Source organism: Impatiens glandulifera, chromosome 1 (genome assembly GCF_907164915.1).
Source record: "Impatiens glandulifera chromosome 1, dImpGla2.1, whole genome shotgun sequence".
Taxonomy (NCBI): Eukaryota; Viridiplantae; Streptophyta; class Magnoliopsida; order Ericales; family Balsaminaceae; genus Impatiens; species Impatiens glandulifera.
In genome coordinates, this window is record NC_061862.1 from 78,266,638 (window position 1) to 78,276,484 (window position 9,847).

Consider the following 9,847-nt stretch of genomic DNA (forward strand, 5'->3'; position numbering starts at 1 on the left):
TATGAATAACGAAATTACCGATTGAGATGTTGATTCGAGACATGTGTTAGACACATTTTCCTTAAAACAGTTTCATCGTCTCCCATTTGTGCTGGAGCTTATAGTAGATGATTGTCTCCCAAAGTACAACGAATCCAGTAGTGATTCTTCACTAAAATCACTACTCGTCGAACTTGATCAGCGTACCTAAACTATCATCGGGTTTCAACGAAAATATCGAGTAAAAAACTTGAAGAACACTCACAAAACAAGAATAAGACTTTTGGAATTTTAGAGTGAGAAAGAATGAAATGATGATCTAAGTTTTAGATTAGAGATGAGAAATTTTATATTGTTGAAAATTTAAACCATTAATAAAATTATCAATTGATCCAACGGTTGACATTACTTGCCTCTTCATTTACCTTAACGTTTTTTCTCTTTATTATAGAGTAATTCAATATTAACGTTACGTGGTTTTCCAATTTGTTAATAATAATATTAATTATCATAACAAATAATAATAATAACAAACTCATGTAAGTTACATTACAAATTAACAACATTTTGTTAATTGGTCATCAATGCATTTTAGATCAATCAATTTAAATTAATTGATTTAAATTATACATTTGAATCAAATTTCACCATTTAATTCACGTTTGAATTTCATATATCATGTGAATTTGATTTGATTGTATTATCCACATTCTATTTTCCATTCATTAATGGAATTTATAGAACTAGTTTAAAAATTCCAATAAATTGTAACATCTAATGTGTATAGGTTGCTAAGATAATTGTTAGTTGAAGTTGTTATTGCAAATTTTGAATCTTAACATATAAGACTCGAACCATCACAATTTTAGTCATATAAGTTTTTCTTATAAAAAACGAACGTTCATTTTCTTATTTAACGTAATATTTTTATTTCTTAATTAATTTATCATATTGATAAAATAATAACAATTCTCTTTTTTTTTTTTTTTCTAATTACTCCCACATTTTAATACATTCAAATTACATTCAGAAGTTTGAAACATGTAAATTTCAAAAAAAATATCAAATTTAATACACAAATACTCTACATTGATAGACCGTAAACAAATAATGTTATGAAATTCTAAAAGAAAAAACAAATGACCCAATTACCACTTGGGGTTCGAACTTGGGACGTTTTTACCATATGAGGCTTAAACTATTCAAATTTTGATAATTTGGGTTTTTTTACTACACGGGTCTGTCTAATTTAAATTAGACATGACAATAAAATAATTTTTAAATGTGAAACACGTCATTATTTATAAAAGTTTCTCTATCTCCTATTCAATACGTTTCTTCTCCAATTCATTTCTTCATTGCCATCTGTTTATTTGATCATCTCAAAAAAAATCTTCATCCGACCATCAATCAATTCAGGTATTTAGTTTTGATAAATAAAGTATTAAGCCTAAATTTCTTTAATCGCCGCCAACGACGGTCCAACTCGAAGCAGCCTCCGGCTGAACCCTCCAAATCTCTTTGTCTCAAGTAATCAATCAATCAAAATATTTTCTTCTATATTAATTAATTAATTATATGTTGCAATGCTTTCCTTTTTCCTATATGGATGATCTCTGTATCAATCAATGTATATGGTTTTTTTTAGATTGCCCTTATTCGTTACCATACATGTTTTATTTTGCATTTCATATTACATAGATGGATTGTTCTCTCATTTACTTTTTTATTTTTATCTGCTTTACTAGATAGCTTTTCTACTTGATTATTATTTACAGCTGCAATCTAGATGAGCGGAGAAGACGTCAATCAAGAGTAACGTAGTGGAATTGAGAAATCTACATGACAGCTTTAAATCATACCACAGCAATGGTGGAACTAATAGTGGAATTGAGATTTACAGCTATATTATCATATACTACTGCGATGATGGAATTAATAGTGGAATTGAGATTAATAAAAATAAAGTAACTAAATACCTAAATTGATTGATGGTCTGATAAAGATTTTGTTGGAGATGATCAAAGAAATAGACAGCGATGAAGAAATTAATTAAAGAAGAAACGTCTTTGAGAAGATAGAAATTTTTATAAATAATGACGTGTTTCACGTTAAAAAAAATTTATTGCAACATCAATTAAAATAGACGGACTTAATGTCCGTTTAGTAAAAAGCCCTAAATAACCAAAACTTTGATAGTTCGAGTTTCATATGGCTCAAATCAAAGTTCGAGTCCCTTTCTCCCAAAAAAAATGTTCGAGTCCCAAATGATAATTGGGCCAAAAATAAATACAAAATTATTTCTTAAAAAATAAAATAACATATATATATGTATATATTAAAATATGTTTAAATAATAAAAAATAAGTTATATATATTTTCTTTCTCTTTCAAGAAAAATAACTTGATATGGGAAATTTGATCAAATGACCCTAAAAAGGCCTTATTTGTTATAAGTGTTAGTGTATAAAATTAAATACGCTGGTGACACTTTTTTTTGGGACGAAAATGCCTCTATTGCGTCACGCAACCTCTAGTTGCGTAACGCAACTAAGTGCATTGTGAAAAGTCCGTAATGCCCATGCTAAATAATTAAAAAAATTCCATTTCTTCCCATTTTCTTTTCTTTTATTTCTTCCCTTTTCTCTCTCTTCACGTCCCCTTCTCCCTTCTCCTCCTTCTCTTTAAAAAGAAGACTGACCCCCGACGATGTCGAAATCCCATCGAAGGACGTCGGAATCCTAGCAAAGGCAGGCAACCATGATGTCCGCTGCTACTGGTATGCTTCATTTGTTCTTCACTTGTTGTTTATGTATTTCTTTGAACGCATTGTTTTTTAGGTTTAGGGTTTAGAGATTGATTGGGTAAATGCCACCGTTGCAATAGATTCCGGGCGCGTCTCGCGAATGCGAGTGCGTCTCGCGAATGCGAGTGCGTCTCGCGGATGCGTTTCGCAAATGTGGGTGCGTATCGCGGATGCGTCTCGCGAATGCATTTGTGTCTCGCGACCAAACCATTTATAATTAGTAATTGCATTTCATTGTTACGGTTGTGTCTCGCGATTGATAATATTATTGTTTTCAATTGCAGCTGAAGTATTTGATGACGTATTTGTTGTGTATAATGGAGAGTGAAAAATTGCAACTGATGGTTCTAGGTCTTTCTGTGCAAAATCATGCAAAACTTTGGATATACCCCAATATACTATATTTGTCGAATTAGTTGATATCATCTATGAGAATATTAACGTGCAAAAGTCTACATATGATTTAATGATTGAAGTCATGTATGATGTTCCGCCAAAACTTCCCCTGTTGTTATTGATGGAGATTTTGATTTGGGCATCTATTTATCACTGTTGATTTCGGGTCGCACTTCGTTACCACTGTGTGTCTCTGTAGTAGAGAAGTACCAAAGTCAAGATAGTGTACTACCACTACTTATTCAAAAAACTATACTTGGAGTTGTTTCTCAACAATTGTATTTTAAAGTGAAAATAAAGGAGAATGAGGAGAAGATGAACGGGCTCATCATGAACTGATTAATTACGAACGGGTTAGTGACTTTAATTATGAACGAGTTAGTGACTTGCAAACTACTACTAGTGTCGCACCAGAAATTGCACGCACGTCGCATCGGTCATCAGTACCTACATCATCTAGTGCAAGAGCACCAATGAGTACATCATCTAGTGCAAGAGCATCAATGGGTACACCATCTAGTGCAAGAGAATCAATTACTACACCATCGACATACCCGACAGACCTATCACCGACATACCCCTCATTTGCCTTGGCATTAACTAGTGAAACCGTATTGGAAGTCGGTGCGTTGTTTGATAATAAAAAAAACTTCAACTGACGCTATATAAATATGCGATGACTAATCATTTTGAATTCAAAGTGGTGAAGTCATGAAAACATCTTTGGTATGTGAAATGTTTTGATGAGACATGCAAGTGGAGATTGCGTGCTATAAAAGGTAATTTGTCTGAGATGTTTGAGATTCGGAAATTCAACCAACAACACTTATGCTCAGTTTTGTCAAGGACAAAGAAAAAAATGCAAACACCGGCATAGGTTATTGGGCAGTGCATGAAGAGTAAGTACATGGACCATCACCATAATCACTTGCCTAAGAAAATAATTGAAGACATGCAGTCAACTTATGAGATATTTTTGACTTATAATAAGGCTTACAGAGCAAGGGAAAGAGCTTTAATGGCGGTGTGAGGAACGGAGGATTCCTATGGAAAATTGTCATCATACCTTTACATGTTGGAGAAGAATAATCCTGGTACCATAACAAACATCCAGAAAGATGAGTTCGACCACTTCAAGTATATGTTCATGTCCCTAGGCCTCTCAATTAGGGGTTTCAAAGCCTTTTGTCGTCATGTATTGTGCGTTGATGTCAGTTTTCTTAAGCACAAGAGGAAGGTCAACTATTGGTGGCTATTGCATTGGATGCAAATGAGCAACTGTATCCTATTGCATTCGGCTTTGTTGATTCAGAGAATAATAACTCATGGACTTATTTTATGTAAAAACTTAGAGATGCAATTGGATTAGTTGATGATCTCGTCTTCGTATCCGATAGACACCCAAGCATCGCCAATACCTTGTGACTTGATATCTATCAAGTGTAGTGTTAATGTTGTTTCTGTATATTGTCCCACTTGTTTCTATATATTTTGTTCTAACATCAGGTTGGGCAAGCATTTCCTTAGAACTTGTGCAGCCTTTTGCCCTTTCCTACAACTTTATGAGTAGGCATGTTATTCGAAGCATCTTATGGTCCTTTTGCTTTTCCATACCACACAGAAATTCCAAGAGTGCTTGTCTTTAGATTACTTGGCTTTACTTTATGTACATTAGCACCTTTGATATTGCCATTCCTTATTGTATATTCCTTCTTGTGGTCTCCAGATGATTATTTTTGTTTATTAAGTCAGACTCAACCTGCTTGATGCAACTACATTCGCGAGACGCAACTGTATTCGTGTGACGCAACTGCATTCGCGTGACGCAACTGCCTGCCGCAACTGGGTGACGCAGTTGCATATTACATAAGTTCAGAACCTAGAAACAATAACATATATAACATTTAATACATCAACAAAGTTTCATCTCATTACATCAACCATATTCCAAAAGTTTGATATCATTACATCAACCATATTGCAAAAGTTTGGTATTAACATTACATCAACCATATTACAAAAGTTTGATAAATAACCTATGGTTTTACAAGTTTATGAAATAACTTGACCGACCATTTTTCTCTAAAAATTTCATCTCATCTGAGGTCACTTATGCTAGACTCAGGTTTGCAGTCAAGTACTCCATATGCATTAGTACAAAGACACCACAATCTCCACTCTTAGATGCTTTTGGGACTTGTGACTCTAGAAGTCTTGTGTATGGAAAAAGGTCTAAAGAAAGCCGAGGAAATCTTACTTTTTCAGAATTAGATATTGCCTTATCAAATATATATAGAAGAATTTCGCACATCGGTTGCATAAATTTATCAAGATTAACATAACATCCAGGATCGCAGTCATATACGTCTATGCACCACTCTTGTAGACGGACAACGCAAAGTATCTAGTGGACGTTTTTTTATGTTCAAAAGAATATATATATATATATATATATATATATATATATATATATATATATATATATATATATATATATATATATATCATCGCATAATTTCCAACTGATCATAAAGTTTTTTTCATTGCCCCAGAAGTATTCTATAAAGTTTCCAATGTCAAACTCAATAGGATCTGTAAGAAAAACTTTGTAATCAGAAATGAACATGAGGTTGAGCCAACAATCTGTAATTGTGAAATTATTCTTATATGTTTTTGGATATAGCAAAAATCTTCTTCCCAGAATTAAGTAGCATGCATCGATTTCCTGCACAATAGAAAAATGGCCCAATTATCATTTGGAGCTCGAACTTGGGACAATTTTACCAAATAGGGCTCTAACTTTGAGTTAAGCTATTTGGGACTCGAACTATCAAAGATTTTACAATTTGAGACTTTTACCCAAACAGACGTTTATTCCGTCTGTTTTATATGACATGACAATAAATTTTATTTTTTTTAGTTCCACCTGACATATCAATTCCATTCAAACAAAATCCTTGGTCTCTTTCTCCACATACTCACTTTTCCTTCCTTGCTATCTTTTGCTATCTTTTCTCCCATTCTTTTTTTCAAAGAAAGTAGTAATGACTGGTGGTTTCGTAAGATAAGTTCGTTTGATAAATTTGTTTTTGTTGTGATTATTATTCATCACCGGAGTCGGAGGCCAAGAACCCAAATCAGGATTATTGAAAATTGAATATAACTTTTACCCTATTTAATAGTCCTAACAACGATGTCTGAAATATTACCTCAATTGAACCCAACTCAACTACTCCATGAGAGAAAGAGATACAAACCATAGTTTGTAATCCAAACATATGACATTACCGAGCCCTCTCACATGAAGATCCAGCTAATTGTTTAGCTCCTACAACCCAAACAGTTGAGGAACTCATAAAAGCCTGACCAGACAAACCATCTAAGCGTAGAGACGTTAGAGAAATCGAGCATAGAAGATTGACAGAAGATGGTATAGGTCCAACATTCACGGGCACCTTCAATCAAGTCTAGTAGGCATTGCTGGAGTGATTCGAAAGAACTCTTGCGTATTCTGATGAGGAAGGAGACGTCAGTGCTGGAGGTCAATAGATGGTGAGATCGAATGACATGAAAGTCTCAATCGTGGAGGAATTGTCGTCCGTCTATAGAGTCATTGCTGGAAAACGATAATTTGTCATTGAAAATAGGGATAATGATAAGGTCAGATAAAATCACAATCACTAGTTACTTTATTTGGAGAAGAGATGGAAGAAGAAGATGGGTAACTAAGGAGAAGTGAGAATAGGGAAAAGAGAATAAAGTTTTGTTTGAATGAAATTAATATGCCAGGTGGAATTAAAAAAAATAAAATGTATTGCCATGTCATATAAAACAGACGGAATAAACATCTGTTTGGGTAAAAGCCTCAAATGGTCAAATCTTTGATAGTTTAAGCCCCAAATGTCTCAACTCAAAGTTCGAGCCCTATTTGGTAAAATCGTCCCAAGTTCGAGCCCTAAATAGTAATTGGGCCATAGAAAAACATTCAAAATACAATCTACAATTGTTAAATTATTCTAACATTGAAGATGACTTACCTGATCTTGTATCCAGTTGAACCTTTTCAGCACTCGGCGAAATAAGTCCTTATCACCTTCTGAAGTATGAAGATCAATTTTTTTATTGTCGGTATATGGATCTCTAAGCCATGTTTGCAATTCAGTCAGCAGTTGATTGTCATATTTGAGAAGGGGATTGATGGTCATAGGATCATTTAACTTGAGTAGTTTTAGATTAGGGTTGGTCATATCTGGATCATTCCTTGGCTTCCTTGTCCTTCACGAGACAAATACGATTTTAGGAGGAGTATTGCATAGTTTCAGATCATCGTCCTCCTTTTCCTCCATTTTCTTCCCCACCTTCTTTTCCTCCATTTTATTCACTGCCTTCTTTACCGGCTTTTTCATCATTGTCTTCTTTATCGGCTTTCTCTTCACTACCTTCTCCTCCACTTCTTCAACGTTCTCCACATCTTCTTTCTTCTCCACTTCTTCATTCATCCGGTCCTTCTCAATGTTCTCCACTTCTTCATTCATCGGATCCTTCTCAACGTTCTGCACTTCTTCTTTCTTTTCCAATTCTTCATTCTCATTCACCTTCTCAACGTTCTCCACTTCTTCTTTCTTCTCCACTTCTTCATTCATCGGATCCTTCTCAACGTTCTCCACTTCTTCATTCATCGGATTATTCTCAATATCCTCCTCTTCAACAATGTTCTCAATCAGATCCTTCTCAACGTTCTCCTCTTCGACAATGTTCTCAATTGGATCCTTCTCAATGTCCTCCTCTTCGACAATGTTCTCAATCAGATCATTCTTCTCCATATCATTCTCATTCTCATTCTTCTTCTCCTCCGCTTCAACAATGTCATGCAAAATGGCTTCAATATTCAAATCTACATTATCATCATCCATATCATTCACCTTCTCATTCTCCTATAAAATGGAAAAAAAATTAGCTTCAGGTCATTCGCGTGACGCAACCGCGTGACGCAACTGCATTCGCGAGACGCAACTACGTGACGCAATCATAACATTTTTAATCTAACATTGAAGATGCACTGCACGAATTACCTGGTAGGTCTTCTCATTTAGTTTGGCTGTTACTATGGCCGTATGGTTGGCGAACTGGTTGCTTAGACTGAGAATCATCTTTTGAAATAGAATAAAGTTGTTTTTGTTGATTCACTTTGATGTCTCTTATTCCTCCCTTCATCTCTTCGACATCTTTTTTCATCTCCGAGACATCTTTCTTCATCTCATGACATATACATTGAACAAGAGATGTCGGTGATGATATAGGTGCCGAAGTTGCGGTTGGGGGACTAATGGGACTAGGGGGACTAGGGGGAGGTTGCCTACGATGCATGTTGGCTACTTTGTTGGGAGCTACATCATATTCAAGCTTCCTCTTCCTCTTCGAAGGTTGGACAGTAGTAAGTTCTTCATCTTCATCAACATCTTCATCTTCATCTGATTCCGTTTCAGCCTTTCTCTTTCTCCCCCCTTCAGTAACTCCCTCAAACAAATCATCGAATGAATTGTCAATTTGTTCAAAATTCTCCCCACTATACAATCTCTTCTCCGTGGAGGACTCTTCCATCGTAGACAAAACAATGTTATGAAGGGCAGAATGTACCTCCTGAATGGTGTTCTTTCTTTTGGATTGATACAATAGTATCCTTGGGCGTAAAGGGCCATCAACATTATTCCTTGTGGAGAATCTAGGGACAAAGCTTTGGATAACCTCATAGGTACACACTTGTAGTGTTAGTGTAAACTCATAAACGTTATAAGCAAAAGTATTGGTAACTCTAGTCCCCATCTTGGACATATATAAGGACATGTGGCGTTTCATGTCCTGGTTAAGACCCTTCATGGTGACTCTAAAAGACACCTTTCCCCATGGAAATCAGAGGAAATCTTCAACATCTTCAACCATATGGATGATTTTGACATTTATAATCCGTCTTGGGTCAAATGAAAAGAGGTACTAGAAAATCAAGCATATCAACCCCATCTTCCATGCGTCTTCCTTATCGGTGCATGTCATAAAAGCAGATTCCATCTCGTGCATTCGAACTATCATATTCCTTTTGAAATATTTTATCAGCAAGGGTGGACAACCTCGACATTCATCTTTGTATTCAAGTCATATGTCGAAGTTGAGGCTTGTAATCAAGGCATACTCTTTCATACCGAAAGTCAGTTCCTCTCCATTCAAGTTGAAAATTATCCTATTCGAATTGGACTTAACCTTCCGAAGCAGCATCTGATGTAGAATTGTTCCTGAGAACAACAAGTGCTGGACTCCTTTGAATAAATACTGAAATTGGCAATTAAGAGCTCTCTCCATAAGATCCATCTTTTCAAACCTATCAGATACGTTTTTTAGGACTTGGACGGATTTCAAAGAAATTCTACTAGGAAAATCAGGAAAGATATCTTCTATCTACAAAAGGGAAAACAAAAACAACATTGTTGGTGAAAACCTTTTACAACAAATATAAACAAACGAAAAATAACTGTCAATCGCTAGAAACAACCGTCAACCGCGAGATGCAACTACATGACGCAACCTCGAGACGCAACTACGTGACGCAACCGCGAGACGCAACCAACATGAGAGCCCATCAACACCTGCATTCAACGAATCAAGGCGAATCAA